The following is a 14,203-nucleotide window of genomic DNA, read 5'->3' as shown; positions in this document are numbered from 1 at the left end:
CATCTCCTGATTATATAAACTGTCTCTGGTTAAACTACCACAGTCATCCATCTCATTATATAGACTGTCTCTGGTTAAACTACCACAGAGATCCATCTCCTGATTGTATACTCTGTCTCTGGTTAAACTACCGCAGTGATCTATCTCCTGATTGTATAGACTGTCTCTGGTTAAACTACCACAGTGCTCCATCTCCTATAGACTGTCTCTGGTTAAACTACCACAGTGCTCCATCTCCTGATTGTATAGACTGTCTCTGGTTAAACTACTGCAGAGATCCCTCTCCTGATCACATAGACTGTCTCTAGTTAAACTACTGCAGTTCTCCATCTCCTGTTATATACAGTAGAGTGTCTCTGCTACCGGTAAGTGAACAGGTGCTGCGTGAGTCTGTAGATTTTGGTTGGCGGTTCTGTCATTACGTGTGTGAAGCGTGGTGCCACCGTCCACCACTTCACCACGTGTGTATTTCCCCACTGGTTGTTGTAATATCCTAGGGATATCTGTGTAGCCCATAGCCTACCACAGCACAGCAATGATGCGTACGTGATGACGTGTTACGTATTACAGTAATCTGATATGCAGGCACTGCTGTATGTGTTGTCATTGCTGCCCGGGACGTGAGAATAAACGGTAACCCATAAAGCAGTTGCCCAATTCTATCATTCCTTATTCGACACTAAGAGTGACAATACACGGAATATTACATGGTGCCAGAAGCCAGATAATTTTGAACTCATGCCAAGGAAGAGAAAGAGAAAGAAAGATAATATGGAGGTTGCAGCAGTACCAATGCCGACGATGGACTGGGAATCCTCAAACCTACCCGACGCATGGAAAAAGTTTCGCCAACACGTCGAGCTAATGTTTAGTGGACCGTTCAACGGCAAGACAGAGGAAATCAAATGCAGCTACCTCCTACTATGGATCGGGGAAAAGGGAAGAGACATTTTTAACACATGGCAGCTTTCCGACGCCGACAGAAAAAAGCTAAAAAGCTACTATGACAAATATGTTATGCCAAAGGCTAACCCCATCTTTGCAAGGTACAAATTCCAGGAGAAATTCCAAGGACCTAGCGAAAGTGTTGACCAGTTTGTTACAGAGCTAAGGTTGCTTGTGAAAGACTGTAATTACCCCAATAGTGAGGAGATGGTCAGGGATAGAATTGTGTTCGCTACTAATTCTGAACGGGTCCGTGAGAAACTCCTGAGTCACGGGGCAGAGCTAACATTCGAGAAGGCTATGGACATAGCACGCTCTCACGAGCTAGCCCAAGTACAAATGAAGCTAATGATTAGCCCAGGGGCTAACGCTAGCCAGGACGTGCATGCGGTTAGCAAGAAACCGTACGTGGCACGTGCCCAGCGCCCAGCCATGGGAAAATACAGAAGCAACATAGACAACTCGACAGATAATGCATGTAGGAACTGTGGAAGAGAGCGCCACACGGAGTCAGAGGACTGCCCAGCTAAAGGTTGAAAATGCTGTCCCATGCTGGAAGGGGAGCTGAACCCCGGAGCCAGATCCCGGACGAGAGACCCTCCATCCGCCGGAGAGAGGAGAGCCGGAACGGAGGTGCGGCAGCGACAACCACTGGAGCAGGATCCCACACAGACCACGGCGAAGACCACGGCGAAGACCACGGCGAGGACCAGGACGCCGATCATGGGGAGCCAGGTGGGGAGCCAGGATCAGTCGAGGAGCCGGGAGCCGGCACAGCAGCCAGACCAGGTGTAGAGGCCGGGCAGGGCGTGGAGACCGGACCGGTCTCGGCGGCGAGACGTGGTGTAGGATCCGGGGATGAGGAGTCTGGACCCAGTGTAGAGGCTGGGCTGGGCGTGGAGGCCGGAAGGGGAGCGGTGGCAGCCGGTGTTGCAGCCGGACCAGGTATAGCGACTGAGCCGAGCGTTGAAGCTGGACCAGCTGTGGAGGCCTTGTTAGCCATACTAGCCTCTGGGGCTAGGCTAACTGTGGGACCTGGACTCACTGTATAGCAAAAGTGCTAGAGAGACTAGTTTGCAAACAACTCACAAGCTTTCTAGAAACCTACAACATACTTTCGGAAAACCAATCTGGCTTCCGCTCAGGGCATGGATGTGAGACTGTTACGATGAAAGTCCTCAATGATGTCCTCAATGCCCTTGACTCCAAACTCTACTGTGCTGCTGCCTTTATAGATCTGGCCAAGGCCTTTGACACTGTGGATCATGAACAGCTTTTGGAGCGGCTGAGAGACATTGGTGTCACTAATCACAGTGTAGCATGGTTCGAGAACTACCTCTCTGATCGCACTCAGTCAATAAAAACCGACAACCTATTAACCCAGTCCCTATCCATCTCTAAGGGGGTCCCCCAAGGCTCCTTACTAGCTCCAATCCTCTTCTCCATCTATATAAACAACATAGGCCAGTTTGCTGGAAACTCCCTAATTCACCTCTATGCTGATGACACAATCCTGTACACCTCTGGTCCCTCCCCGGATGCTGTCCTGAAAACTCTCCAGGAGAGCTTTCTAAAAATCCAAGCTGGTTTCTCCGCCCTTTGCCTGGTCCTAAACACCAGCAAGACCAAAGTTATGTGGTTTGGCCACAAGGGTACCTCCCAGACTGGCACCATTGTAGCTGCCGATGAACTGGTCACCTCTTATAAATACCTGGGAGTGTGGATCGACACCAAACTCTCCTTCTCTTAACACCTAACTAAACTGCAGGCCAAAGTCAAAGCAAGGCTTAGCTTTCTGTATAGGAACCGTTCCTCCTTCACTAGATCTGCTAAACTCACCCTGGTCCAGATGACTGTCCTGCCGCTATTTGATTTTAGCGATGTAATCTACCGCTTGGCCCGTAAAGGTGATCTAGAGCGCTTAGATATCCTATATCACTCCGTCATTCGCTTCGCTACCAATGCCCCCTACAGGACCCACCACTGCGAGCTATACTCCCTAGTAAACTGGCCCTCCCTGGAGATTAGGCGCAACATCCACTGGCTGGCCTTGTATATAAAACACTTCTAGGCCGTAATCCCCCTTACCTTACTCGCCTAGTCCACCCTCGTCCACTCCTAAATTACCACACCCGGTCAGCCACACATATCCTGGTAAACGCCCCCAATGCCAACTCCTCAGAAGGCCGTTCCTCCTTTCAGTACGCAGCAGCTGATAGCTGGAACACACTACAAAACACCTTAAATATGGAAACGTTTATTTCAATTAGATTGTTTAAGGAAACTTTAACAAACTCCCTAGAGCACTCATGTAGATGTTTCTCCATGTGCTAACACCATGCTGCCACTATTGTTCTGTTGTCCGCCAGTTGTTGTTCAGTTCAGTTGTTGCTCTGTATGTATGTCCTGCCTTTTTAATAATGTTCCTTTGTGTTTTATTTTAATTTATTTTATTTTATCCCCCATCCCCTTTCCCCTAGGGGGCTTTTTACCCCCAAATAGGCCGTTGTTGAAAATAAGAACTTGTTCTTAATTAACCTGCCTATTCAAATAAAGGTTTGATGATGATGATGATGTTGATGATGATGAAATGCTAGTTGAGGACGTCTGGTTAGCTATAGGAGCGGAGCTAACAGGCGGAGCTGTGTTAGCTGTGGACGTCTGGTTAGCTATAAGAGCGGAGCTAACGGGCGGAGCTGTGCTAGCTGTGGACGTCTGGTTAGCTATAGGAGCGGAGCTAACGGGCGGAGCTGTGTTAGCTGGGGACGTCTGGTTAGCTATAGGAGCGGAGCTAACAGGCGGAGCTGTGCTAGCTGTGGATGTCTGGTTAGCTATAGGAGCGGAGCTAATGGGCGGAGCTGTGCTAGCTGTGGACGTCTGGTTAGCTATAGGAGCGGAGCTAACAGGCGGAGCTGTGCTAACTGGGGACGGCTGGTTAGCTATAGGAGCGGAGCTAACGGGCGGAGCTGTGTTAGCTGTGGACGTCTGGTTAGCTATAGGAGCGGAGCTAACGGGCGGAGCTGTGCTAGATGTGGACGTCTGGTTAGCTATAGGAGCAGAGCTAAAAGGCGGAGCTGTGCTAGCTGGGGATGGCCGGTTAGCTATAGGAACAAAGCTAACGGGCGGAGCTGTGCTAGCTGGGGACGACCGGTTAGCTATAGTCATCCGATCAGCGATGGACATCTGAGCAGCCTCAACAGCGGTGGGGGGCTCTAGGCTGACCGTGAGCCTGATACTAGTCGGCAGGCTAGCTACCTTAGCCTTCGGCTTATACTCATCCATGAGGGCAGCAACACGTTCTGCCATCTCCCGCATCGCTGGCTCCAGTGTCGGACTCTCCGTGGCGACCCTGTCGATCATCTGGAGCAGAAACACCCACTTGGCAAGTGAGTAACGCTGCATGTCACCGGCCATCAGGCTCTGGATGATCGTTATGGAATCGATTGCCCTTTCTGCTGCGTTTTTTAATGGTGGCGTCATTCTGTTACGATTAGACATGCTGTGAGGGTGAAAACGCAATTGCAGAGAGGGAACGGAGGCAGAGACGAGGATCGATGCTTGGAGAAGGGAAGTTTACTTGAGAACCAAGTGCAATACAAATAAAATACTGAATCTACTTACAAACACTTCTCAATACAAAACAACAAAGCAAGGGAGACGACAGGAGACACAATTCAATAACTTGGAACCAAAACAAGATGGCAGCCTGTACCAACAGGCTAGTCTGGCCACTAGAGGGAGGTAGGGCACCAATGTCAGGAGGTAGGGGACCAATGTCAGCAGGTAGGGGACCAATGTTCACATCATATCTGTATTGTTCTCTCTCCCAGGTCTGACCTGACCTGGGAGTGCTGTGGCGTTCTCTCTCCCAGGTCTGACCTGACCTGGGAGTGTGACACATACCACTTTAACATAAAGAGGTCAATGGATCGAGGTTTGAATGCTCTCAAGCACTGGAATACACAAACATCATGTAGAATGTGTACTTTTACTTTAGATACTTAACTACATTCAATAGCAAATACTATTCTTCTTTTACTTACAGTAAGTCGAATTTGAATGGAGGACTTTTACCTTTACCAGTGTACTCATTTCAGGGTATTTCTACTTTTACTTAAAGGGGACATGCATTGATATTCCTTGCACTATTTGGGCAACTTCACACAATTTCTGTGAGTCTATGGAAGATATCTGTAATTATTTTTTTCAAAAAAAATTCATTGTTTTATATTTCCAATCAAGTACTCAAAAGCATCATTTTTCAGCCTCAGGATTTCAGGCTGTTATTGGATGGGCTCCGCCCATAAGCGCTTTGAGTGACAGTCACCCACACAGCGTGATACATACGAGAGAGAGCGAGAACGAGCAAGCGAGAGAGAGAGAGAGAGAGAGAGAGAGAGAGAGAGAGAGAGAGAGAGAGAGAGAGAGAGAGAGAGAGAGAGAGGAGAGGGAGAGGGAGAGGGAGAGGGAGAGAGAGAGAGGAGAGATGCATCCCCGACACACACGCAGTCAAGTTTGTGTGTAAATGCTCTGACGAGGGAGAGAGAGAGAGGAGAGATGCGTCCCAGACACACACGCAGTCAAGTTTGTGTGTAAATGCTCCGACGAGAGAGAGAGATGGCGCACACACATTTTTACACACACTTCTGCACGCGGTCCCGCCGGTCCCTCTGTCTCTCTCCCTCTCTATCTCTCTCTCTCCCTCTCTCTCGCTCGCTCGTTCTCTGCCTCTCTGTCAAAACCCGTTTGAGGAAGTGTCGGGTTACACTATGCGCTATAACCATAGAGGGGCGTTACTGTAAATCAGTGCTATATTCACGTTAGCAAAACTGTCAAATCAGAACAGCTTAGTTGAGTGAGGGAAGATCTCATGAACTCGAGACTAGACTGATGAGTCAATATGATAATTAACGACACAGACCACATTGATATAATCCCCAATTGCTAGGAAACAATGCTAAACACTGGAAAAGGCCATTTATAATGCATGGGACCTTTATGTAAAGGAACTGTGTACTTCTTCCACCACTGTCTGTTACCCAACAGACCTGTGACGTGGGGTGGGAGGAAGAATACAGAGGACTGAGAGGAAGGTAGAAGGAGTAAAGAGGACTGAGAGGAAGGTAGGAGGAATAAAGAGGACTGAGAGGAAGGTAGGAGGAATAAAGAGGACTGAGAGGAAGGTAGGAGGAGTAAAGAGGACTGAGAGGAAGGTAGGAGGAGTAAAGAGGACTGAGAGGAAGGTAGGAGGAGTAAAGAGGACTGAGAGGAAGGTAGGAGGAATACAGAGGACTGAGAGGAAGGTAGGAGGAGTAAAGAGGACTGAGAGGAAGGTAGGAAGAGGAGTAAAGAGGGCGTTTGTTGAGAATCAATCAGCACCTCTGGCATCACTTCACAACATGGAGATGCCAGAGTTCAGAGTTTTGTTTTATTTGTCACGTATAAAGTACATGTACATTACAGTGAAATGCTTGGTTCTGTATGAGCCCCCGAGAATGTGTTTCATACAGTAAAAACAAAAGTAAGTAAAAGAGGAATAAAGTCCCAACACTATATAAATATACAATATACAATATACAACTAAAGTACAATGAAAGTACAATGAAGTAAAAATAAAAATAAAATGCAGGCAATGAGGTACAGAAATGCAGACAATGAGGTACAAACATGCAAAATGCTAAATGCAAAAACGAGGTACGGATGTAGTGCAAATCTCTTTTATAAATAGATTAAATATGGTGCAGTATTTAAAGTGTTAAAGTGTCTAAAGTGAGTGTTAAGGTGAGTGGTGAGAGTGAACCTCATATTGTAGATAATATACCTATGCATTAAAAACACATTGCTTTCTTTCAGCGAATCACTTAGTTCAATATTCAAATCAATATTGTGCCGTCAGAACAGTTTGCTATTGGCCAACGGGAACACAGATTCCACCACTGCACAAGCCCCATAACACTGCCAGGGTTAGGGGTTCCATTCCCTATGTAGCTCAGCGGATAGAGCATGTCACTAACACCGTCCAGGGTTAGGGGTTCCATTCCCTATGTAGCTCAGTGGGTAGAGCATGTCACTAACACCGTCCAGGGTTAGGGGTTCCATTCCCTATGTAGCTCAGCGGGTAGAGCCGAATCAAGATATAGCAGTTTCTGTTTAATCAGGATAAAATGATGTCCTTCATGTGTGTTTTGACTTGCTGCCATGAGGAAAGCACTTTAGACAGCCTGCCTGTAAAACAAACAGAAGGACGTTTGCTTTTGTTCCAAAGGCCATTCGACTGGTCACAGTACAAGGAATGGTAAGTTCACTAATATGCCTTTTGACCCCTTGATTTAAAGAATGTTGACGAAAGTGCACTTTTTTTTGTACTGACCAAATTAATTTACTAGACTTGACAGATCAGCTATATAAGGATCCTGTTGTAACAGTGTCATGTCTCTTGTGCTTTAATAGTGTCATGTATATCTCTTGTCCCCTGATTTGTCTTGGATGTGTATAAGTGCAGCTGTTTGCCGTATTCATGCCTTAAATTGCACCTTGCGGGACTAATCAAGTTTTTTGAATTTAATTGAAAAACCAGGTGTTAGCTGTTATATAAAATCACATCAATGTGCTATTTTAATGTTCACAGCTCGGAAGACATGTACCCGCATATTGACCCTTGAAGATAAGTGTGAGAAACCACTTCTTGGCAGAGAGAATGGCCTTTTCATCCCTATTCTCATTCTGCTTCTTCATTTTCAGTAGAGAGGGTGGTCGTATTTTCCATTGTAGTATGAGTACACAAAGGGCAATTGGCCATGAAAAGCCATTTTTTGTGTGAAGCATGTTAGCAATTATTTCTCTCTCTATCTGTCTCTCTCTGTCTCTCTCTCTATCTCTCTCTCTCTCTCTCTCTCTCTCTCTCTCTCTGCATTCCTCTTCAATAGTTCAGTCTTTGGTTACGTAGACAGAGAGACGACTGAGAAAGATTCAGATACAATGTTAATAAGGCGGAGAAGGAATTCAAGAGCATGACTTTCTCTTTATTTATTTTTTCTTTGTCTCAGAGGACATTTTCCGACCCTGTTGAAATTCATACACACAAAGCAGCTCACAGAAAAAAATAATGTATCCCCTTTTTCTCCTCCTATTTTTCTTGTATTTTCCTCCCATCCCAATTTAGTCGTTATGCCAATTCCCCCCTCCCCTTCCTGGTCGTTGCGCGCATTTGCCACCTACTTGCCGGTCTAGGGAGCCCTGAAGTCTATCACATGCTTCCTCCGATACATAGGAGACAGCCAGCAGCCAGCAGCCAGCAGGACTCTCATTGGGTGAGTGTAACTCGTGGGAGGGCACACTACCTCACCCAGATCCCTTCCTCGCTGTGCAGGCGCCCTGACCGACCTGTAGGATTCGCTGTTTACAACGACCAGATTACCACCCACCGGCTTCCCTCCCGCTGACACTGCCAATTGTGTCAGTATGACGACCGGCCAAGCCGGAGGCACCGCTGACAGCTAGATTCAATATCAGTGTCTCTGCGGTGGTAGACAGATGCTTAGTCCGCTGCGCTACCCGGCCGCAAATTTAAACTCTTGAAAACATACCTGAGGTCAACCATGGCTCAAGAACGCCTCAGTGGTCTGGCTGTAATCAGTATTAACCATGAGGTTGGTGGTCAGATTTCATATGATGATGTGATTGATGACTTTGCAGCGAGGAAGGCCAGAAGGATTGCACTGTAAATGGAAACCAGTAGGAGCTATAGGCTAACCTTGAAGTGTGATGATAGGGAGTGGAATGTAAATAGTTCTTTAGACAAAGTGAATTTGTAATTTTAATTTATTTGTTTGTTTATTTAGCATATTATATTTTGATTATATATGTGTAACATATTTTACAATACATAATTTTCTTTTAAAGCAAATTTGCATGTTATTTTGTTGTTTGTTATTGTTATTATTATTATTGATTGATTGTTAGCTAAATTGTTTGTTTTAATTCTTTAGTGTGCACTTTACATTTCTTCCTAATTTTCTTTGAAAGCTATAATTTGCACATTCTTTTATTGTTTGTTATTGTTATTATTGTGTGTTAGCTAAGTTGTTTATTTGTTTTAATTCTTTAGTGTGCACTTTACATTTATTCTTAGCTCTTGTTTTTGCTTGTAAAAAATAAAGGTGCAGTACTTTACTGTATAACTCTTAACCCTTTCACTGCCACATGACAGAGGGTTAACCCTTTACTATCACACAACCGACGGTCGTGAAAGGGTTAACCTTCTGTGTATTGTCGCACTGAAAAGGGTTAACCGTTTGGTAGCGCGGCAGTGAAAGGGTGAAGATGTTTTGATTTGGGGGGGGGGGCGCAGTGGTGAAGGTCGCCCAGGGCGGCAAATGTGCTAGGTCCGCCCCTGCTCCCCCCTCCCTCTCCCCCTCCCTCTTCTGAAATACCAATGGTGTCTGGTCGACAGCTCCTCAACAAGCTTCCAAATAGTTCGCCCCCTCTTTCCCTCCTGAAAATTTGGACTACAGTAGAATAGAGCTATTCTTTAAGAACTGAGGCCTGAGCAAATCTGAGTCACGCGACTTCCCGGTCGACAACCTTTTCATCGAGGGGCGTGAATGGGACGGTCATCCATTTTGTCCAGAGAAGGCATTTTTACGACTTCCCCTCCTTTTTTTTGGACACTGTAGGATGAATTTTGCGGAATCGCTTGTGGGTCGTTGGTATGAACGTTGTCAGGCTACGAATATTTTCAAACTGATTTCGTGTTGTGATTTTCTTTTTATATATCGACAATTGTGATTCACTATTGTATCAACAAATCCTGTCAAATTTCTGTTTTCCATAAATAATGCAGAAAGAACTCTATACAACTAGAGCTTACTAGAGATGTGCTTTAAATCTAGTGCTGTCCAGAGATGTGTTAATCATTTTAAATCTAGTGCTGACCAGAGATGTGCTCATCATTTTAAATCTAGTGCTGACCAGAGATGTGCTCATCATTTTAAATCTAGTGCTGACCAGAGATGTGCTCATCATTTTAAATATAGTGCTGACCAGAGATGTGCTCATCATTTTTAGGGAAACAACTCAGTCAGCATGGAAGAAAGCATATACTAAGTCTTAGTATTAATGATGATAATAATAATAATAATAATAATAATAATAATAATAATAATAATAATAATAATAATAATAATAATAATAATAATAATAATAATAATAATAATAATAATAATAATAATAATAATAATAATAATAATAATAATAATAATAATAATAATAATAATAATAATAATAATAATAAATAATAATAACAACAACAACAACAACAACAACAACAACAACAACAACAACAACAACAACAACAACAACAACAACAACAACAACAACAACAACAACAACAACAACAACAACAACAACAACAACAACCACAACCACAACCACAACCACAACCACAACCACAACCACAACCACAACCATAACCATAACCATAACCATAATAATAATAATAAAGCAAAAAATTTACTTTATTTGTATAATATCTTCATAGGAATTGCGTGTGTGTGTATGTGTGTGCGTGTGCGCGTGTGTGTGTGTGTGTGTGTGTGTGTGTGTGTGTGTGTGTGTGTGTGTGTGTGTGTGTGTGTGTGTGTGTGTGTGTGTGTGTGTGTGTGTGTGTGTGTGTGTGTGTGTGTGTGTGTGTGTGTGACATGCTGCAGCAGCTGGGAATGCACACAAGCCACACACAGGGTGTAGACAATGTCACCGCTAACTGGCAGGTCAACAGAAGGGGTCAGACTATAGCGATGGGAACTTTGAGTCGTTTAGCAGTCGACTATCTTTAAAGGAATGAATGAATGAATGAAAACTTTATTTAACAGATTGCAGAATGGGTACAATACAGTACGGCTCAATACACACAATTGTTAAGGGGATGCAGACCAGAGAAAGACGTTTGTCTTGTTTACATCAGGGTCCCCCATTTTCAATTCATAGTGAGAGGAACACGCCAACAATATGGTAAATGCGCTTACCGTCTTCTCCAAAGTCAGACAAGAAGATGGATACCAATTTCCTCTCTGTGCTGTCAGTAGAAATCTATCCAGCTGCGAGCTAGCTTAGCGCAAATCAGCTAGCCTAGCTTAAAACTTGGGGGGGGGGGGGCTGTTTTTGGCGAACAGCTAAGCTATGATCCGTATCCGCTTGCATTTGTGCTATATAATGTTTTCTTTATAATATATAATATTATAACACTGACTGTACATACATTAAATTAATTTATTTCATATACAGTACTCTCTGGAGTATATATATATCACTTATATACTCCAGTTTAATCACTTGTACATTGTATATTACTATTGCACTTTACAGTTACATTTGCACCCTGTGAACGTCCTCCTTCACTCACTCAGTCTTTAGTAATAGTAATAGTAATAGTGCTAATCAGATATATGTACAGAGTTGTAGTATTAATATGTACAGTGATATAGGTATACCTAGACATTAAGGTAGTAAATCATACTGGCCGGCAGCATAACTAGTAAGAGTAGGTAAGGGATATGTACAGATATAGTATCTACAGATGTGTACAAATTATTATATACAGGTATTTACAGGCAGATGTGGATATATATATAAGAATAAATAATATATATAATAATATATATATATGGTATATACAGCATTATTGTACATGCTATCATACAGAGTTATATGGGTTATGATGTATAGACCTGTTCGCTGTATACAAACATACCGTGTTCGAGCCAATCAGCAATACTAAAGAAGTAAGACAGGGCTCTATGGAGAAACCATGACACTCCCCTGACACATTTCTTTTCAAATGAAAACGGCCATCTGTCATTTTGTCAAATCAGCGTGGCTGTGAGTGTGTGTCTTTCACCTTTTACATATCTAGCTTTGGCATGGATTGATTGTTTAGATCACTGGCATGGCTAACAAATGCAAATATATTGTACTCTGTGTTGACAGAATTCGGCTATAGGGCGACAATAAAGTGGTCAAGAGGCATGGTTTCTATCTTGAGCCTTAACTGGCATGGTTTATTTATTCACATGGCAGAGCAGCAGTTCTACAGGTCTCCTCTCACTGAGAGGCTGGGGGGAAGAGAAAGAACCGGAGGAGACATCTCTATTTATACTCGTCACCTGGTGTTGTTCCTGAGTGTCTCCGCCTAGAGCGCCCTCTAGTGGAAACAGTTATATATGCAGTTAGACAGTTACTGGTGGAAACAGTTATATATGCAGTTAGACAGTTACTAACAATCCTACACAGAACCTCTGACTTCAACACTCTGCCCCATTGTTCTGACCAGGATTACGTTCCTTTTGCCCCCTTGCCCCCACTCGCAGGATCTATAAGTAGGTATACTGTATATGTAACAGATGGTACCGCAAAGCGCAGTCACGATGGACTTCCGATTGATTGATTGATTGATTGAAAACTTTATTAACAGATTGCAGAATGGGTACAGTACAGTACAGCTCAATACATACAATTGTTAAGGGGATGCAGACCAGAGAAAGACTTTCGTCTTGTTTACATCAGGGTCCCCCATTTTCAATTCATCGTAACATATGTGACATACATGACATACCGATAGACAGTACTGCTACATCTATACATTTATGACATACCAGATTTGCAATTACAGTACTGTTTGTGATACAAAAAGAGTCCAGAAAGAAAAGAGTATATACATTAGCCGTAGAAACTGTACATTGGATTGGGTAGGTGGGGGTGGGGGGGGACTGTACATTGGAGGTGGATGGGTGGGTGGGGGGGGGGGGGTTGGGTAGGAGTGGGGGGGGGGGTTGGGTAGGAGGGGTGGGTGGGGGACACTGTACACCTGTACAAACAAACACTGTACATTGGATTATTGACAAGACCATACTTGGTAATTTACTGTACATTGGAGGGGGTTGTGTTAGGACATTTACAGGGGCCAGTTTCGAGTTGCAGTCTCCCTTAGGTGTTTTTTGAGAGTGTTTTTGAAAGTGGGTAGTGATTCACATTCCTTTACAGCTTTGGGTAGGGCGTTCCACATTGATGTGGCATAATTGCGAAACGTGTTTAGTCCCTTGTTTGAGCCGAATCTGGGTTTAACATGATTTGTGGAGCTCCCTCTGGTGTTGTGATCGTGGTATTCACTGACCTTTGGGAAGTATTTTGTCATGTACATGGGTACCTTGGTCGTGTAGTGTATCTTGTAGACCAGGCCCATTGCAAGTTGCTGTACTCTGTCGTCTACTCTAAGCCATCCTAGGTTGTCAAAGTGGGCAGGGGTGAGGTGGGTTCTAGGAGTAAGGTCAAGCAGTAGTCTGACCAGTTTGTTTTGAGATGTTTGTAATTTTGTTTTTAGCGCCTTTGAGGTGCTTTGGTACCATGAGGTGCAAGCATAGTCGTAGTACCCTTGAATGAGTGCTCCTGCTAGAGTCTTCAGGGTATTCTTGTTTACCAGTGAGGAGATCCGGTACAAGAATCGAGTTCGTTGGTTGACTTTTTTTATTACATTGGATGCCATTTTGTCACAGGAAAGATTTGCCTCTAGGATGGAACCCAGGTAGGTAATATCTTCTTTCCTTGTGACAATATTGTCACCCACTGTAACTGAGAAGCCGATGTTGTGAAGTGACTGGGACGAGTAGCTGTGCTATGGGTTAAACTCACTCTCACCCTCAAAAGACACATAGACACGTTACAAAGCAATGAGTTCGAAACTCCTTGGGGCATTGAAGTTTAAGGTGACGATGTCACAACCGTTACATATAGAAGAAGAATTATATGCAGGTATATTCAGACAGATATGGATAAGTCATCTGTCTTATGGACAGATAAGTGATGTTTGTGGGAGGAGCTTTATGCGTCTTTGTAACGTTCTGGGTTTCTGTCCTCTCCCAGGAGTAGAAACCCTACTGCCATTCTGGAGTACTTCACCCTGTTCTCTGTAATTAGCGCTGATTGACTGTCACCTGTGGTTTGTTGTCACTAATTACTGCGTTTGGTTTGCTGGGTGTTTTGCCTTTATAGTAATCCCTTGTTTCTCTGTCTGTTGTCGGATCTTCAAGAGAACTACTGCGAGCAGTCGGCTACGGACAAGCAATGGAACCTCTTGTCTTTGCTGTTATTATCTAATTATCTTTTCCTTATATACCCTCAGTTGAAGCCTGGCTTCTTATTCGTTATCGTTACAGTCTCTTGCTCTAGTGATTCTGATAATAAAATAACACGTTTTCTTGAGAAGGGT

The sequence above is a fragment of the Notolepis coatsorum genome (assembly GCF_963971535.1).
Source record: "Notolepis coatsorum genome assembly, chromosome: 15".
Classification (NCBI taxonomy): Eukaryota; Metazoa; Chordata; class Actinopteri; order Aulopiformes; family Paralepididae; genus Notolepis; species Notolepis coatsorum.
The sequence above is the reverse complement of the archived record's forward strand: the minus strand, read 5'-3'. Positions refer to the sequence as shown.